Source organism: Diplotaxodon limnothrissa, linkage group LG14 (assembly GCF_057381915.1).
Source record: "Diplotaxodon limnothrissa isolate DT_005_m linkage group LG14, D_limnothrissa_male_GT1.1, whole genome shotgun sequence".
NCBI lineage: Eukaryota > Metazoa > Chordata > Actinopteri > Cichliformes > Cichlidae > Diplotaxodon > Diplotaxodon limnothrissa.
The window spans coordinates 37,722,267-37,742,730 of NC_140609.1; the positions used below are offsets into that span (position 1 = coordinate 37,722,267).

Below are 20,464 nucleotides of genomic sequence, written 5' to 3' on the forward strand. Positions count from 1 at the left end.
AGAGAGGAACAGAGAGGGAGATGGAGAATGAGGACAGAACAGAGATGGAACAAGAGCAGGTGAGACACACATGTTAGTCAAATGGTCGTTTGCCAAAAGTATCACCGTATCATAGGTACTCATGTATCTCGTACCTAGTGTTTCTTTTTAGGTTTGTTATTTTTCAAATTCTATATTTATTAAGTTTTGCAGGCTTGTTTGCACAACAAGGCTAAATAATTATATAAACTTTTCTCAATCTAAATAGTGTACTTTGGTAGAATTAAACAAGTGTAGTGCAGGTCTATGATGATTTTTAGTGCTACTATCATCTAGTTCTGATTGTGGTTCTGTCTTGGTTAAATCCCAAGTACTCCTGATTTTGAACTGTTGTAGTCCTGTTTTAATTCTGGATCAGTTCTGGGTCTGGTTGAATTGGGGTTTAGTCCTCGTGTCTTGATACAGCCCTGACCTTGTTCTGCCTTGCTGCTTAATTAAAAAACTAGTTTAAGGTGTCCTGCACATGTGATATATATTTTTCCCTATAAGAAGACATTCTTTTTTGAACAAAACTCAAAACAGAGCCTATTAATCTTTCACTCATTTCTAACCCCCCCCCCCCAAAAAAAAAAAAAAAAAAATCCCACATGCATACTACCCTTTTGGGCTAAGCCCCGGGTGTTTCAAATGTCTGGCTCCGCCTCTGCTTGCAAGTAAAAACTGCAGCGTGTGTGTCTCCACTCTCTGACTCTCAGCTGAAGAAGTGTCTCTTAGAATAAATCTCTTGACAGAGGAGGAACAAGAAAGCACATTTTCCACCGAGAGGAGCAGCATCTGAACCAGCATGCTGATCATGAAGACTCCAGTCTGTCCAGAAATATCCACTGTTTAATATTTATTCAACTGTAGAATTTTCTGAGTTTACTAAAATAAAAATAAAATCAGAGTAACATCTGATTTGTGTGGGGTGTTTTCTTTTTCTCTCTCTTTTTTTTAAATGATGTTCATGTTCCTTTTAACTCTCAAAGGCTTCTTAGAAACTATGAAAGACAAAACACATCGTGCAGACTTCTGGATGTTAGAAGAAAACTAATACTGATGGGTTTCACAGTGTCGAACAAGTCTGATGAAGTTAAACCTAAGAGTTGCTACATGACAGAAACACCAATATTATCTCTTTTAATAAAGTTTACACGTGTATACACAGGTCACGCTGATTATTGAACAGAAAGCACAAAGATCAGGTGTTTAATCTGATTTATTTGCTCTCTCCTCCTTTTTAATATTCGTTATAATTCAGAAATGGCGACTGAAACAAGTAGATATAACCCTAGGAAATGAAGCCGGTGTACCGTCAGCTGGGGTCATGAGAGCTGGGCTGGGCAGACATCCAGGAAATCCACAAAATCAGCACTTCTGCAAAGAGGCTCTATCTTAAAAAACGCTACATCCTCGGCTAAAAAAATATTAAAAGTATATTTGGTGACACACAAACAGAGTACTTCAAAGCACAGTTCAGTTAGGGGGCAGGGATAGCTCAGTAGGTAAAGTGGTCACCCCATGATCGGAAGGTCGGCGGTTCGAATCCACTTAACGATTACCCTGAGGTACCCCTGAGCAAGGTACCGTCCCTACACACTGCTCCCCGGGCGCCTGCTTAGTGGGCTGCCCACTGCTTCACTGAGTGAATGGGTCAAATGCAGAGAAAAACAAGTAATTTCCCCATGGGGATCAATAAAGTATCCATTATTATTATTTTCTACATGTTCATAATTGTTGCTGAGAAACGCCCTGTTAAATTTGTATTATTTATTGTCATTTATGCTTAGAAATATTTAACCATATATGCTTAGAGGTGTATAATCGATTGTGTAGTGATAGGATGTGTGATCCTTAATAGTCTGCAAAGGCTTTGTGTGCATTCCAGAGTGCTCTGGCTTTCACACCTACATTCTGGGAGCATGGGAGAGGTCGTACCTTCTCTTATTGTTTTATGGTCGGATAAACGTGTCTATATCTGTTTTAGGCTAAGTGCCTTTTGTTTAGATGAACTGTTGGACTTCCAGACCAGCAGGGTTAGGGAAGTCGTTTATGGGGTCACACTCTGACAACACACACACACACACACACACACACACACACACACACACACACACAGGCAAGGTACTCTTTGTGTGTATGTAGACGTCATATGTTAATGAACCTATGTAAATTCATGTAACCTCAATAAAAGAGCAGTGTTACGGGGGAGTGGACGAGAGCGACTGGGGTCAAGCGAAGGAACGGCGCTTGTCGTGGTTCTCTCCCTCATGCATGAGTAACGTGAAGAACTTTGCCTACTTGGTGTTTAATGCTTTTTTCTGTGTAGTTGAATTGTCCTTAACGTTCCAGTGAATAGGTTTATGCTACAAACTTATCACACCCGCTGAAGGAATGGCCACCAGCCTGAAGCAATGGTTTTGACTCAAACAGCGTTAACCCCGCCCTCTGAGTTTGATGGGTGAAGCTGATGGATAAAAATAAATCAAGAACACAGCTGCAGGGTCAGGAGTGCCAAAATGAACAAAAAAAAAAAACATAATTAAATAATGAATTAAATGTTTTGTATAATTAATTAAAAATTGAGCTTGTGGGGATAGGTTAATTGGATAATCCAAATTGCCACTAGGTGTGAATGTGAGTGTGAATGGTCGTCTGTCCCTGTGTGTTGGCCCTGCGACAGACTGGCGACCTGTCCAGGGTGTACCCCGCCTCTCGCCCTATGACAGCTGGGATAGGCTGGAGCCTATCCCAGCTGCCCCCCCCCCCCCCCCGCGACCCTGCCCCCCGCGACCCTGAAAAGGATAAGTGGAAGCGAATGGATGGATGGAATTAAAAATTGAATACATAAATGAAATTAATGGGTATCTATTAATTATTGCCACATTTAATTAATTATTAATGGTGTATTAATTAATTAATTTTGTCACTCCTGACCCTCCATACTCTTGATCCCTGCATCCCTTCATCAGCACATTGCGGGCATTTAGCCCTAAGAAGTAATACTTAGTAAAGCAAAATACACCAAACTTATAATTTAGTAAAGGGGGAGGATTACTGGCTGTGCGCCCCAGGGTGGCTGTGGCTACAATGCCATCACCAGTGTGTGAATGGGTGGATGACTGGATATGTAAAGCGCTTTGGGGTCCTTAGGGACTAGTAAAGCGCTATATAAATACAGGCCATTAATTTGCACCATGAAGCCCTGCTCTCACAAATTTGCATAGATGTAACATTGTCTGTGAAGTTAGATTTAAGAGAGAAGTCCTTGACGTTTTTACAACAGAACGTGACGTCATCAGGTTGGTGGGTTGGCTGCAGCTCATAGACTTACATTATATTAGAAAACCAGTGAACCTCAGTGGAAAACAAGATTAAAACTAACAAGTCTAAGGGGGTCACTTTGGTGCTCCCCCTGGTTACAGCAAAGAGTTTCATGTTAAGAAACCAAAGATGTACTGTCCACTTTCACTCTGTGTCTCCTAAACAGTCAGTGTTTCCTCGTTGTTTGGCTAGCTGTGAAACGGGAAAATCCACCTGTTGGCTGTAATGTTCATGCAGGTGGCAGCAGGGAAAGTGGATATTTGTTATTCAACATGCGTCTGAGCTTATATTGACATCATAGGAGGTAAACTCTGTCGTGGAAGTAGGTTTCCATCTAAGTTAATGCCAGCTGTGACAGTTCTAACAGTTGTGCTGCTTGTTGTAGATCAGAAATAAATATAAACAGCTTATATTAAGTTGTGCCCAGTAGCTCAGCAGATACTCTAAAGCTCACGATGTAATGAGGAAAAGAAAACAGGCTGATATCCAGATTGACGTTTTGGAAACTGATTTTGCTTCTGCAGCATCCTGTGTGCAATCCTGTTAGAATATGTCTGATCAGGGCGATGGTTGGATCCTGTTAAATACCCCAATTCTTTGATCTTTGGGCTGAAAGAAGAACAACACTTGGTGTTTAATGCTCAATCAACAATCTCTTTAGACCATACAACCCTTTAGGCATAAACGTCTGGATGGGAGATTTGCACAGGAGGTGGAGTTTTCCATCTACCCAGCTCCCCAAGTGTCCACCGCTGTGGTTGAGCCATACAACTCCATCCTGACCACCCACTCCACCCTAGAGCACTCTGACTGTGCCTTCATGGTAGATAACGAGATGACATCTGCCGTAGGAACCTCGATATCGCGCGTCCTACCTACACCAACCTGAACAGGTTGATCAGCCAGATTGTGTCCTCCATCACTGCTTTGCTTCGATGGCGCCCTCAATGTTGATCTGACAGAGTTCCAGACCAACTTGGTGCCCTACCCTCGTATCCATTTCCCCCTGGCCACCTACGCCCCCGTCATCTCTGCAGAGAAAGCTTATCACGAGCAGCTAACTGTATCAGAAATCACAAACGCTTACTTCGAGCCAGCCAATCAGATGGTGAAATGTGACCCTCGCCACGGCAAGTACCGGCCTGCTGCCTTTTGTACCGTGGCGAAGTGGTGCCCAAAGATGTCAACGCTGCCATTGCTACCATCAAAACCAAGCGCACCATCCAGTTCGTGGACTGGTGCCCCACCGGTTTCAAGGTTGGCATCAACTACCAGCCACCCACTGTGGTTCCTGGTGGAGACCTGGCCAAGGTCCAGAGGGCTGTGTGTATGCTGAGCAACACCACCGCTATTGCTGAGGCCTGGGCATGACTTGACCACAAGTTTGACTTGATGTACGCCAAGCGTGCATTTGTTCACTGGTATGTGGGTGAGGGAATGGAGGAGGGTGAGTTTTCTGAGGCTAGAGAGGACATGGCAGCTCTAGAGAAGGATTATGAAGAGGTTGGAGTTGACTCTGTTGATGGGGAGGGAGATGAGGAAGGTGAGGAGTAGGTTCATTGCAATAAAATCATCAAAGTTATGCAAGTTCGCTCAGAAGCACTGTTACGTTGTTCTACCAAATCTTGTTACACATTCCTGTGTATATTTTTCAACTTTAAATAAATGTGTTTGAAAATGTGTTTTAATGCTATGTGAGAGTGTAACATGGAGACATGACCACTTTGTTTTGTAGTTCTGTTCTTTCAATATCAGCACTTTCTTTTATTAAGGTGCTGCTTAATAAAGAGTACATGAGCTGTTTAATCACTGGTGTGCTTAATTTTCACCCCCCAAAATCTAGAAAAGAAAGTTAACCGCCAGGTTAATTCTGAATAAAGTAAAATAACGTAAATAAATTAAAATATAATAATTTAACATTATAATAACTAAAAGCGACATTTTTAGTGAATCTATATCTTTCTTAACCCCCCTAGTTCACAAAGCCTTTACTCTTCGGGCGCCCCTCATCCCCCGTTTTTTTCCTTTTTTTTTTTTTAAAAAAAAGCTTCCGGAAGTCACCGCTTGTTGAACTAAATACTGTCAGGACATGAAACAAACCACCTTTTAACAAACAGATAAGAAAAACAGAAGAAAAATCGTGTTTTTTCGTCTTTTTAGTCAGACTAGCTGCTTTGTTTTTGTGAGAAGTTGTCTCCTTGTACATTTTTCAGTTGCATGAAAGACAGGTCAGTAATGTGGTATAAAAAGAGCATCTTAGAAAGGAAGAGTTTCATCAACCTATAAAAACTGCGTCTTTAAATTGTGAAAAAAAATCAGAATAACATCCCTCAATGTAAAATTGTAAAGGCTTGAATATCTCATAATCTACAATACATAACATCATCAATGCATTATGAGAATGTGGAGGAATCTCTGTGCGCAAGGGACAAAGCCCAAAATCAACATTGCAGTCCTGTGATTTTCAGGCCTTAATATAGCACTGCATTACAAAAAAGTATGCCTGTGTCATGGAAATCACTGCATGGGAACACTTGCAGAAATTGCTGTATGTGAATCATAATCATAATTTACTGTGCCAACGACAAATCCAAGTTAAAGAAAAAGAAGAACATGGTCCAGGAACACCACCATCTTCTCTGGGCAAAATGCATTTAAAATGCACAAATTGAAAAACTTTTCTATGGTCAGATCAATTCTCTGGACTAAAGAAGAGATGGGCCTTCTAAAGGTTACACTTCTGATGGTATGGGTGTGCATTACTGACCATGAAATTGGCAACTTGCACATCTGGAAAGGCACCATCAATGCTGATAGTTATATACAGATTTTAGAGCAATGCTCTAAATGTTGATGACATTTTTTCAGAGAATTTGTTGCATAAGACTGATAAATAACATACTGGCTCTATTACAGCAGTGTGGCTTCATAGTAGAAGAGTCTTTTTTTTAGATCAGTTGCTGCCATCAAATTTAAAATGGGCTAATATTTGTCTTTAAAAGGTACATTTTCTCAGTTTAAACACTTGGTATGTTTTCTATGTTTTTTTGTGAATTGTTTATGAGTTCAAGAGCTTTTCATTTGGGGCTGTTTTTCATCTGCCTGAAACACACTTGCTTCCACAAAAAAGCCTCTCTAACCTTATGGCTGATTTAGTCCAATATACAATAATGTTACATTCTGCTTGATATTAGGGTTGCTAAGGTTTCATTTGAAACTTCTGTCGATACAAGTGATTGCTCAAAATGAATTTTAGTGGCAGCCCTGTGACATACTAGCGACCTGTCCAAGGTATATCCTGCCTGTCACCCTATGGTAGCTCGAATAGGCTCCAGCACCCCTTCAACCCTGAATTGGATAAATAGAGGTGAATGGATGGAGATTTTAGTTGCCACTATATCAGCCCACCTTATGGCACATCATTTAGAGAGGGAGCTGCTGCTGCTTTGCTCTGTATGGCTCTTTCTAAAATTAAGCCCATGTGTTTCATTGTGGTAATTTGTGCTGTCTTTTTTTTTTTTTTTTTTTCCTTTTAAATGAGGAGATGAGGAAGGTGAGGAGTAGGTTCATTGCAATAAAATCATCAAAGTTATGCAAGTTCGCTCAGAAGCACTGTTACGTTGTTCTACCAAATCTTGTTACACATTCCTGTGTATATTTTTCAACTTTAAATAAATGTGTTTGAAAATGTGTTTTAATGCTATGTGAGAGTGTAACATGGAGACATGACCACTTTGTTTTGTAGTTCTGTTCTTTCAGTATCAGCACTTTCTTTTATTAAGGTGCTGCTTAATAAAGAGTACATGAGCTGTTTAATCACTGCTTAATTTTCACCCCCCAAAATCTAGAAAAGAAAGTTAACCGCCAGGTTAATTCTGAATAAAGTAAAATAACGTAAATAAATTAAAATATAATAATTTAACATTATAATAACTAAAAGCGACATTTTTAGTGAATCTATATCTTTCTTAACCCCCCTAGTTCACAAAGCCTTTACTCTTCGGGCGCCCCTCATCCCCCGTTTTTTTCCGCCAAAATTATCCACACCCACTGCCGCGCTATGCATTCTGGGATATATTGGGCCACGAAGTCTACACCGCCACATCCTTAAAATTCAGGGAAATGAAGGACGCATTTGAGGGCCGGATTTCGAGCAGCCTTCGAAGTGGGACAGCCTTCGTCGCGTCGCTGTGACGTAATCGGCCTTAAAATGCGGCCTTTAAGGCTGCAGACCCTGAATTGGGAAACAGCCATAGCCTAACATATGAAACAGGAAAAGACGGCCGTGTAATCCCTTTATTTCCCTTGAGAGAGAAATGGATCTGAAACCACAGAAATCAGAGTGTTTGCAGAGTGCAGACACACAGATAATGAAGACATGCTGCTCGGAAATGTTAGATACAGATAAAAATGGAGTGTGTGTGTATCTGTGTGTGTGTGTGTGTGTGTGTGTGTGTGTGTGTGTGTGTGTGTGTGTGTGTACTGAGCCAAGATTGCAAAACAGCCCAACTGCCTCAGTAATTATGGACCTTATAGTCCTTACAAACACTGTTTCACTAACTTCATTAAACATTTTACATACATATGTCAATGCTGTATAATTTACAGCAAACGCCGTGAACGCAGCGGTGCACGAGCCACTGCAGTGGAGCTCACGTACAGCTTTGTGGGCTCAAAATGTGGTTATAAATATTTTGTACTTGTACTTTTGTATGTGTAAAAAGAATTTGTGTGTGTGTAAAAAAGATTTGTATGTGGACTTAGCCAAAAAAAACCCGTGTGAATCTCTGCAAGTTACAAGTACGAATTTTGACCCTATTTTTCTTCCTTTCATCTGATTGGTCAATGTCATGTCAATCACAAATGTAACAATCCAATCAGAGAACAGATGGGTTTGGCTGTCGGAGGGGAGCTTTTTTGAACTGCGGGTTATTACTCTATAATATTACTTACTCTAATATTACTAATAATAATTATTAGTAATATTAATTATTAATTATCTAATAATATACTAATCTAATATTACTTACACCGCACTTTACAGTTATTTATTTGTAAAAAATGTTTGGAATCGTATGATTTTTGTTCCACTTCTCACATGTTCACCACTTTGTGTTGGTCTTTCACGTGGAATTCCAATAAAATTGATTCATGTTTGCGGCTGTAATGTGACAAAATGTGGAAAAGTTTAAGGGGGCCGAACACTTTTGCAAGCCACTGTAAAGAACTTGGAAAGAAAAGCACCAGGCATCCAGATGTTTTTCTTCTCCATAAAGGTGTATTTAAAAAAAGCACAGCAAATTATAATATTACAGCAGATGTGTGACCTTAAAGGTTTCTGGCTGAAAAAAGGTCACTGATCAAACTGATTCTTGCTGGCTGAGTGCAAAAAACATTTTAATCAGATTCTCTGCAGGAAAATTTGAAAACATTTCCTCATAACTTCTCAGTATTCACTTATCAGCATTCAGTCAAACGTTCGTTTACGGGTGTAGCTAAAAAAAACTGCTAATAACTGACTTTCCACAGCAGTTGTTTGGTCGGACACAGTGAGAGATGTAATCTGTTACTCTTCATATGACTTCTTGAGAAAGAAGGTGTCTCTGAAATGTACTAATAGTGTGTTAGTTCCAAATAGTAAATTAGTGAATGTATTTCATGGCAGTTTGATTATTCTGGGACAAACAGTGCAGTCTTCCTCAAAGCATCACTGTGAATGTAATCATATAATGTTAAAAATATAATAACAGTCTTTTTATTATTGGTCAATGAAATAAATAAATCCTCTTTATTATCAGAGTGAAAACAGACTTCCACAAACGAACGTCAACTGATGACTCCATAATTATTCAGCCCTTCAAAGGTGACTGACCTACTTCAACAGCCAAAATCACATATTTCTGGAAGGTCCACTCACTGGTTATTCAGCATGCCAGGCTGCAGTTACACCATGCAGACAAAAGAGCACTCGGAGCAAGTTAAAGGAAAGTTTATTCAAAAGTAGCAGTCTGGGAATGGAGACAGAGGAGTTCACTTAAATCTGTCATCATGAAACGGAAGCAATCAAATCTGCCTAAATCTGACACTCAAAGGTAAACTGGATACCTGGCTGACCATCACGTTCACGACCAGGTGAGGACGGATCAAAGATCAGGAGTCGATTTCAGGCTTGGGCTTGCTTTCATCATATTAGTCCAATCCAATCCAACTTTATTTATAGAGTACGTTAAAACCAACATGGTTGAATAAAGTGCTTTCCATCACAAAAACTGAGATAAAAGTTAAAAAAAACATAAACAGACAAAGAAAGTGAAATAACAATAAAATAAATACATAAATGAAAAAAAGATTTCAAAATTAAATCCTTAAATATATTAAATATTAAAACTAGTGCTGTCAGTGTTAATCTCATTAAAATGACGTTAACGCCACGCGGCAAATCTCCGTTAGTGAATTAACTGTCATGATTCGGCTGTGTGGCAGGCGGGAGGAGGACCCAATCGCAAGATTCACAAACACGGGGATGAACTCAAAAGCAGCTTTATTGCTGACAGGCAGAACATAGGAAATACAGAACTTAACTAAACTGGGAATCAATAAACTAACACTCGTAGGGAGACACAGGGAATCCACACAGCAATGAGGGAGAACGCGACAGAACCGAGGAAGACGCAGACATAAATACACAGAGGGTTAACGAGGGAAGTGGGAGCACACGGGGAACACAGGTGACACTGATAATCATAACAAGACACGGCAGGCGTGAACACCACACTGGCGGGAGACGGGCAAAGTAAAACAGGAAGTACAGAGGTTCAGACAGGAGGAGCGAGAGCACGGGGAAAACACAGACATAACGGACTGGGGAAACATGGAACAACCACAAAGGGAGACGAGGGCTCATAAATACACAGAGGGGAGCACAGGGGGTGAGAGTCACAAAGGAAAAGCACTCAGGGAACAACACAACAGGGCAACTCAGGAAACAGAACCTAAACAGGGAACAAAATACAAACATACAAGAAAACTAAGAACACTGGGCCAACATGGCCCAGGACCATGACATTAACGCAGATCGTGTGGTTGTTTGCTGACAACAGAAAAAAAACATCAAAGGAGAAAAGTTGCATCTAAGAACACGTTTTTTTCTTACTGATGCTCATTAGTGAAACACAAAGACATTAGACAAAAATGAAACTTTAGACCCTCTCCTCCCCCAACAGAAGTCAAAGGGATCTTCCAGGAATAGTGACACTATTTTCTGGACGATTGATTGGTCAGTACGTTGTGATTTCATACCTGCTGATCTCTAATCTGGAACCTAACCGGCACCAGCAGAGTAAAAGACACTTAACAGCTAAATTGAATCAAGCATAAAAACATTTTAGGCATTAGTGATGGGTCGTTCGCGAACGAAATGGCTCTTAGAGCCGGCTCTTTGACGTGAACGACGCGAGCCGGCTCTTTATCGCGAGCCGTCACGTGGGTTTTTTTTTTTTTTTCTTTCTCTCAGCCTCTCTCTCGCACTTTTTTCCCGCTTCACTCTGCACGCGAGCCTTGTGCTTTACGCTGGGCAGAGGGGGGAGGGGCGGTAGTTACACTCAGTAGCACAGGAACAGAGCCAGAGAGAGAGAAAGAGAGGCAGGGACAACAACATTAGAAAGGTATAGTAATCATCCACAACTATTTTCGGTTGCAGATGATAAAGGATTGAGAAAGTTTATTCATGCAGGTCCATATGACAGAGAATATGCATGTTCTTTTAGTTTTCATATTATAATTTATATTTAATTGTGTTGTGGTTTGCAGTGTTTTGTGTTCTTTTCACTTTAAATTTGTGAAAGGAAAAAGCTGAAAATTTAAATAGTTAAAACTTGAAATGTGAATAGTTGATTTTTGTATTATATGATTTATTTATTACATTTTATGTGGAGTGAATAAATAAAAGTATATTTACGGTGGCCCCTAGAGACAAAGCACATACAAACTTCAAATCACGTATGAACTCTGAAGCATGTACAAACTCCAAAACACGTAAAAACACGTACAAACTCCAAAACACGTAAAAACTCCAAAAACACGTAAAAACACGTACAAACTCCGAAGCACGTAAAAACTCAGAAGCATATAAAAACTCAGAAGCACATAAAAACTCAAAACACGTACAAAAGACAACAGAAGTGCTCCAGGATGCTGGGCGCAGTGTTGAGCCTTTGTTATCTTGTGGCTACACAAGCCAGCAAGTACCAACGACCGGATTTGGTGTGTGGTAATAACAGGTAAATGAACTTTTTTTTAAATTATTTGAATATATATATGAGTGCCTGTGTATAAATATACAAACAATACACACATGCTTTCAATTGTGTAATTTAAGTGATCTAGTAGCTCTGCTTTGGAAGTTCAGTTCATGCTAGAAATGTGTTTTGGAGTTTGTACGTGTTTTGTCTCTAGGGGCCACCGCATATATTTATATATAAACATATATAAATAAAACCACTTGTTTTTACGTTAGTAATTCCTTTTGTGCATAATTTTATATTATTGTTAATAATAAATTAATTAAAGCAACAAAACAACCTGAAGAGCCGGTTCGGAGCCGAAAGAGCCAGCTCTTTTTAGTGAGCCGAACCGAAAGAGCCGGATCTCTAAAAAGAGCCGGAAATCCCATCACTATTAGGCATCAAGACAAGTCATATTATCTGTGAATTTCCCTTTTTTTGATTGGTCAGATGCTGCCAACGCCTCCCTTTCCTTGTGAAGGTGCATGAGAAAACCTGGATTAACATTGCTAACCAGCGGACAGCCCAGTGTGCCCAGCAGAGCCCTTCACACTCTGTTACAGAAAAACCATATGTTTTTTTTTTTGTGTTGTGTCAGGGATGGATATGTAGTTGTAACGTTTGTGTTCACTAACTTTACTTTCTGTTTCCTACCCTGCCTAGTCTGTCTTGGACTCAATGCTGACTCAGCCTATAGTCTCTCCTCCACCTCTGCCTCTGCTCTCTCACGCTCTTCTCTGGCTCTACTTTCTGCTAACATTCTGCTCTTCTCTCCTCTTCTGAGCCTGCTCCAGCCACAACTTAGCAACTGCTAACTGCAATTCCTTCCTCTGCTTCGCTTTACCTGTTTTACCTGCTACACTTACAGCTATTCTTTCTACCAGCATTTTACACTGAACTTCCACTAATGTCCCTTCAAATCCACATTTCTTACACCAACAACCTACATACTGCGTGCTGCCTGGTAAAAATTTCTGCATAAATTTTACATCTTCTTCTAAGGCAGACTTACACATTTTATTCTCCATTACAAGACAACAATCAGCCACACTCACGCAGACCACGTCTGGCCCGCACACACACACAACATAGGCCTATCGCTTGCGTCTGCACGCACAGCTAGCGCTCTCTGTTGAAAACTCTCAAGGTTGAATTCTCCGCCATATGGGGCATATGGCGGAGAATTCAACCTTCGGACACTCTCCAACGCCCCAAATGGCGGAGATTCCGGACTCTGAACCTAGGTTATCTCCACGCCCCAAACGGCGGAGGAGCCTGCGTCTCTCTCACGCGGCTAGCGCGCTCCCGTACCTGCGGTCAACGCAGGGTCACGTAGCCGCTCTCTAAGGCCTTCTGTACTCACTGTTTGTTTACGTTCATGGGAATCTCTGGATCCCGTCAATCGTCATCCATCCCGAGGGGAGGTCAGGCGCAAACTTCCCGGCCTGGTGGCAAGCCAAAAACACCAGGGCTTTACGTCAATCATCCCAGACGTTGCGGTGGCGTCCTCTCCCTCTCCTCGGTGGATGCAATGTGTTAGGCTCCGGCTCCGAAGGACCAAATAAATGTTGGGTCTGTGTTTCCACAAACCCCGCTAATTCTAGAGACTTATTCATCATGAAGAAAACAAGACAGTCGATCGATCCATTACTTGCACAAGGGAGGCCTCGTCTGTGTCCAGCACCAAATGGTGGCCTCCTCTCGCTGCCTTTTATTGACAATCTTCAAACAATAGTTTACAAAGCACCTCCCCTTGCAACCCCCCTTTGGTTACATAGACAAGGTACTGTATGTAAGTGTGTGTGTGTGTGTGTTATGTGAGAATGTGTGTGTGTGTGTGTGTGTGTGTGTGTTATGTGAGAATGTGTGACCTCCTGCTGACCAAAGGGTCATAAACCCAGGAAGCTTACATCAAAAGAAACAGATCTTTCAGATAGGATGTATCTACAATAAAACCTCCCCCAGCACAGAGTGGCTGGAGAGGTGGTCAGAATCAAAGGAATGGCTTTGATCCTACTGCTTAAACTAAGACTATACAAATTTAAGAAACACAATGGCAACATTCAACAATTAGACTTAACATCAATCAAATGGACCAACATGGCATCTTTCTTGGCCTTCAAACAACAATTCTGATGGCTAAAGATCCAAATGGGACAGGCAAAAAAATAAAAAAATAAATGATGATAACCATGTGCAGCTTCTCTTGTCTTCCATTTTTCCCTGATATGTTTCACTCAACATCAGACACGTGTTAAAGTGTGTTGGCTGCATATTAAGTTCAAAATGCTGATGAGCTCTAATCCAGTTGACTGATATACTCTGCTCTACATCCTGCACTGAAATATGAGGATTGTGTGTTTATTAAAATTAAAACTCATCATGGAGTCATTGACAGAAGAGCATCAACGTTCAGCCTGTTAAATTAGATTTAGATATTTTTATTTCAGAAATGATTCCTAACAAAAATGGAGAATATAAAAACACAATCAAAGCAGTCAAGTCCATATTATGAAGTGTTTGCTGTATCAGACAATCATGTTTATTCACAACAATGAAAACAATATAGTGCAGATAAACATGGTGCTGTAATGAATCTGCTCTTAAACACAATAACAAAATACATTTTCCAAGAGAGATGATAATGATTCACATCAGAGTGAAGAACGAATACATTTACTGGTTTCTAACATTTATTATAGATCGAACTGATCACTGATAGAAACAGAAGAATATTCAAAATGATACTCTGAGAGATACATGAATGAGATATGGATAAACATCAAATCACATAAAACAAAAAAGCACAAAATCACTATAACTGAAATAAAATGTGAGCAGAAATATAGAAGAATTAAGTCAAAAGATAAAAAAGGCAAAATGTTTAAAATATATAATCACATAAGAGACTGAACCGTCCAGTCAGGTCACAGATTCATATCTACAATAATATTTTTCTTTGTTTTTATTTTGATTTCATCACTTCTATGTATTATTATTATTATTATTATTATTATTATAAGCATATTAAGTGTGTGTCTGAGCTGAAAGCTGCTCTCCTCTCCTGGTTTTCTGTATCACACAGACCACAACAACACAAAGCATCACCTGCAGACCGCTGAGCAGTATCCACCTGACTCTGTAGAAGGTCGAGTAAACCCCAAAGGGCTCTCTGTAGATCAGAACAAATTTTTCTGCTGACACACACTCATCCTGTGACTCAGAACCTGCACACTCATTCAGTAACTTTGAATGTGTACACACATACTCTCCTGCATCTTCCAGTGAGACATTAGAGATTATCAGGCTGCCATCGGAACAAGTGATTCTATTGTCACTGCAGAAGTCATCGTCGTACACAATTTTGCCTTCTGTTTGGATCAACTTAATGAACATAAAGCCCGAAGTACTATTTTCCCAATCATCAGAGCATCTCATAGTGACTTCATCTCCCTCTGAGAAAACCTTTACTGCAGGTGGACCAAATTTAGGGCACACCAAAAGCCAGTACATATGCATTACTTTTTCACCTTCACAGTAGTAGATACCTGAATCATTTAACATTAGTGATGGAAGTACCAGTGAGAAGTTTCGACCAATTTCTTGATCAGTATCGTAACGTACTTCCTTCATCCAAACTGGGGGCTGGTCATGAATGGGGTCCATGAAGGGACACTCCAGCACAGCTGTGTCTCCCTCTGAAGCATAACGTAGCTTTGTATGTTTGGTCAAACGTACAGAGTAAGTGCTCACACACTGCTGTTGGTTCATCACCAGGCAGATGTAAGACGTTGGTTGTGTGTTGACATGAAGAAGTGATGTGTTTGTCACCTGCAGGAAACTTTCTTGGACTTTATTCACCTTCAAAATTCTGTCTTCGAAACTACTCAGCCCGGCTTGTTGTTGCCACTCCCCGTAATGTCTGATCCAACGCACCGTCAGATTCTCACCTGCTCCTTTACATTGTACGTCTACAGTAGCATCAGAAGCTATGATAGATTCTTCCCCCTTTACTGTCTTACACACAGTCAGGCTGATGTTTCTCTCATATGTCACGCTGCCCTGAGTCCAGCACACATCTTGGTACAGTCCAGAGTCTGAGTGGGTCAGGTTGTTGAGAGTAAATGAAGGAGAACCATGAAGTGTCTCAGGAAATGAGAGTCGTCCTGTCAGGTCTTCATGTACTGTGAAGGTTCTGTTCCAGGGGTCAGAGATGTTCCACAGGACCAGAGTATCTTCACCAACACGTCTGGAGGTGATGCAGGAGCTGTTTTGATCTGGGAGCTTGAACTGTAAAAAGCCGCCTTCTTCAATTATGGCGATAAATTCTTCTGCATGAATGTTGCTGATGAGAGTGAACAGCAGGGAGAAGCAGAGCTGTGCGACTGCAGCCATCCTGCTCAGAGGTCTCCTGGTGAGTGTCGTACAAGCACTGACTCTGCTCGCTTCATGAGCTTCCTGTTTGTGGTTGGAGGAGGAACGTCACTTCTTTATCACATCATCAAGGAACACTTTGAAGCATTTGGCTCGATATCACGCCGTATATCTGCTTTCACTCTTCACAGGTCAAAGTGTGGACACGGTTTTTTTTATACTTCGTTGCATGGGTCCAGGGGTATCAAACATGTGGTCTGGAGCACAGAACCGGCCAGTCACAGTGTCCAATCTGAACAGTTACAAGTGAGATAAAGTCAGCTTTACCACACAGCCATGAATATTTATGAAAATCCTTTCTAAACTATTTAAAACTTTTTGAATAGTTTTTTAATTTCAAAAACAACTAAAAAAATGTTGTTTCCTATGTGATCCTTCATAAAACATCACATATTTTCCAACATAATTCAGGGTTTGGTTTGGTCTAAGTAAGCAGAGAAGTCCAGCCATCCAGTTTCCATGCAGATGTTTACATAACGCTCATCATCTGATGATGAAACTTACTTTGCACCCAAGCAGCCCAACCAGAAATTGAAAGTGTACATGCATCAAGGGACGGAGCGCATCCCGTCAATAGGTCCAAAGTGCAATCGAGGCTAATCCCATGATCTTCTTATTTTCTTGTAGACCGAAGTTGAAAATCTGGCAGTATTTATTTTTGTGATTTTTTTTCCACTCTCAGCCGTCCTTCTCCTGTATTTGGGCCTGTTTGTTAATTTATTTCAATCATGTAAACAATATATAGGTGCATTTAGCAAAGAAAATTAGAGAAAAAAATACTATACAAAATAAAGTTAATACATTTCAATATTGCTTCTGTTCTGATTCAGTTACATGTCGAAAGGGAGAGGGAAGAAGTACACACTTATTTAATCGCACCCCTTTGCCATAAGTTATCCGTCAATATTTAGTCAGCTTCCTTACTGATAAGGAAGGACGATCGTGGCTCAAGAGTTGGGAGTTCGCCTTGTAATCAGAAGGTTGCCGGTTCGAGCCCCGGCTTGGACAGTCTCGGTCGTTGTGTCCTTGGGCGAGACACTTCACCCGTTGCCTACTGGTGGTGGTCAGAGGGCCCGGTGGCACCAGTGTCCGGCAGCCTCGCCTCTGTCAGTGCGCCCCAGGGTGGCTGTGGCTACAATGTAGCTGCCATCACGAGTGTGTGAATGGGTGGATGACTGGATATGTAAAGCGCTTTGGGGTCCTTAGGGACTAGTAAAGCGCTATATAAATACAGGCCATTTACCATATAATCTGTAATAAAAATAGTGAACAGATTTCTGATATAATATATACTATAATATCACATCAGGAAATTTTCTAAATAGCGACATTCACTTAATTTCAACATTTTCCCTTTTCTTCATAGCTCAAGAAGATCATATCTTTATAACTCTTGTTGAACTGTTTTATGTTTGGATATTGCTTCAATTCCATATTCAAACTGTTCCACAGCTTCACTCCATGCACTGAAACACAAACGCTTTTTCCTGTTGCACGTACCTTCCCTGTTTTGAGTTACAAAAACCCTTAAATTATAACTTACTCCTTTAAAAAAAACATACTCTGAATATAATCTGGCAGTTCCTTATTTTTTGCTTTGAATATAATTTGTGCTGTTTGGAATTTCACTAGATCAGCAAATTTCAATATTTCAGACTGCAAAAATAGTGAGTTTGTATGTTTCCTATAACCTGCATTGTGGATGATTCGAACTGCTTTTTTGTTGAAGAGTAAAAAGTGAAAGTAATGTGGTTTAATAGTTGTTGCCCCAGACCTCTGCACAAAAGCTTAAGTATGGTGAAACCAGTGAACAGTAGAGAATATGAAGTGATGTCCCGTGTGATACCTGCTTTGCCTTGTTTAGTATTGCAATGCTTCGTGATACTTTGGAATGAATATATCTTACGTGAGCACTCCAGTTTTTCATCTATTATTACCCCCAGAAATTTATTTTCACTGACTCTTTCAATATCAACACCATCCATCCATCCATCTTCATCCGCTTTATCCGAGGCCGGGTCGCGGGGGCAGCAGCCTAAGCAGAAAGGCCCAGACCTCCCTCTCCCCAGCCACCTCCTCCAGCTTATCCGGGGGAACACCAAAGCGTTCCCAGGCCAGCCGAGAGATATAATCTCTCCAGCGTGTCCTGGGTCTGCCTGCTGGGCATTCCCAGTTATGTAAAAATAGAAAACAATGATCCACGCTGCAGTTTCACACCTTGCATTTCCATCCACTGGGACAAATTGGACCCTTTGCCATCCTACTTATGGGGCATTTTAATATTATTTAAATAAACTGCCAAACGTGTTTTGAATTTGCCCTAAAATAAAGTCATTAAAAAAATTTCCACTTGGAGTTAAAGTGGACATTAAACACCACGTGTATAAAGATTAATTTGCACCATGAAGCCCTGCTGTCACAAACTTGCATAGATGTAACATTGTCTGTGAAGTTAGATTTAAGAGAGAAGTCCTTGAAGTTTTTACAACAGAACGTGACGTCATCAGGTTGGTGGGTTGGCTGCAGCTCATAGACTTACATTATATTAGAAAACCAGTGAACCTCAGTGGAAAACAAGATTAAAACTAACAAGTCTAAGGGGGGTCACTTTGGTGCTCCCCCTGGTTACAGCAAAGAGTTTCATGTTAAGAAACCAAAGATGTACTGTCCACTTTCACTCTGTGTCTCCTAAACAGTCAGTGTTTCCTCGTTGTTTGGCTAGCTGTGAAACGGGAAAATCCACCTGTTGGCTGTAATGTTCATGCAGGTGGCAGCAGGGAAAGTGGATATTTGTTATTCAACATGCGTCTGAGCTTATATTGACACCATAGGAGGTAAACTCTGTCGTGGAAGTAGGTTTCCATCTAAGTTAATGTCAGCTGTGACAGTTCTAACAGTTGTGCTGCTTGTTGTAGATCAGAAATAAATATAAACAGCTTATATTAAGTTGTGCCCAGTAGCTCAGCAGATACTCTAAAGCTCATGATGTAATGAGGAAAAGAAAACAGGCTGATATCCAGATTGACGTTTTGGAAACTGATTTTGCTTCTGCAGCATCCTGTGTGCAATCCTGTTAGAATATGTCTGATCAGGGCGATGGTTGGATCCTGTTAAATACCCCAATTCTTTGATCTTTGGGCTGAAAGAAGAACGACACTTGGTGTTTAATGCTCAATCAACAATCTCTTTATACCATACAACCCTTTAGGCATAAACGTCTGGATGGGAGATTTGCACAGGAGGTGGAGTTTTCCATCTACCCAGCTCCCCAAGTGTCCACTGCTGTGGTTGAGCCATACAACTCCATCCTGACCACCCACACCACCCTAGAGCACTCTGACTGTGCCTTCATGGTAGATAACGAGGCAATCTATGACATCTGCCGTAGGAACCTCGATATCGAGCGTCCTTCCTACACCAACCTGAACAGGTTGATCAGCCAGATTGTGTCCTCCATCACTGCTTCGCTCCGCTTCGATGGCGCCCTCAATGTTGATCTGACAGAGTTCCAGACCAACTTGGTGCCCTACCCTCGTATCCATTTCCCCCTGGCCACCTATGCCCCCGTCATCTCTGCAGAGAAAGCTTATCACGAGCAGTTAACTGTATCAGAAATCACAAACGCTTGCTTCGAGCCAGCCAATCAGATGGTGAAATGTGACCCTCGCCACGGCAAGTACCGGCCTGCTGCCTTTTGTACCGTGGCGAAGTGGTGCCCAAAGATGTCAACGCTGCCATTGCTACCATCAAAACCAAGCGCACCATCCAGTTCTTGGACTGGTGCCCCACCGGTTTCAAGGTCGGCATCAACTACCAGCCACCCACTGTGGTTCCTGGTGGAGACCTGGCCAAGGTCCAGAGGGCTGTGTGTATGCTGAGCAACACCACCGCCATTGCTGAGGCCTGGGCACGACTTGACCACAAGTTTGACTTGATGTACGCCAAGCGTGCATTTGTTCACTGGTATGTGGGTGAGGGAATGGAGGAGGGTGAGTTTTCTGAGGCTAGAGAGGACATGGCAGCTCTAGAGAAGGATTATGAAGAGGTTGGAGTTGACTCTGTTGATGGGGAGGGAGATGAGGAAGGTGAGGAGTAGGTTCATTGCAATAAAATCATCAAAGTTATGCAAGTTCGCTCAGAAGCACTGTTACGTTGTTCTACCAAATCTTGTTACACATTCCTGTGTATATTTTTCAACTTTAAATAAATGTGTTTGAAAATGTGATGTTTTAATGCTATGTGAGAGTGTAACATGGAGACATGACCACTTTGTTGTTATTAAGGTGCTGCTTAATAAAGAGTACATGAGCTGTTTAATCACTGGTGTGCTTAATTTTAACCCCCCAAAATCTAGAAAAGAAAGTTAACTGCTAGGTTAATTCTGAATAAAGTAAAATAACGTAAAT

General features: G+C 41.1%; 1 pseudogene; it reads left to right on the forward strand.

Moving 5' to 3' along the window:
- The first annotated feature begins 1,940 nt into the window (after positions 1–1,940).
- Positions 1,941–20,154, forward strand: LOC146619381 (uncharacterized; annotated as a pseudogene).
- The last annotated feature ends 310 nt before the right edge of the window (positions 20,155–20,464 follow it).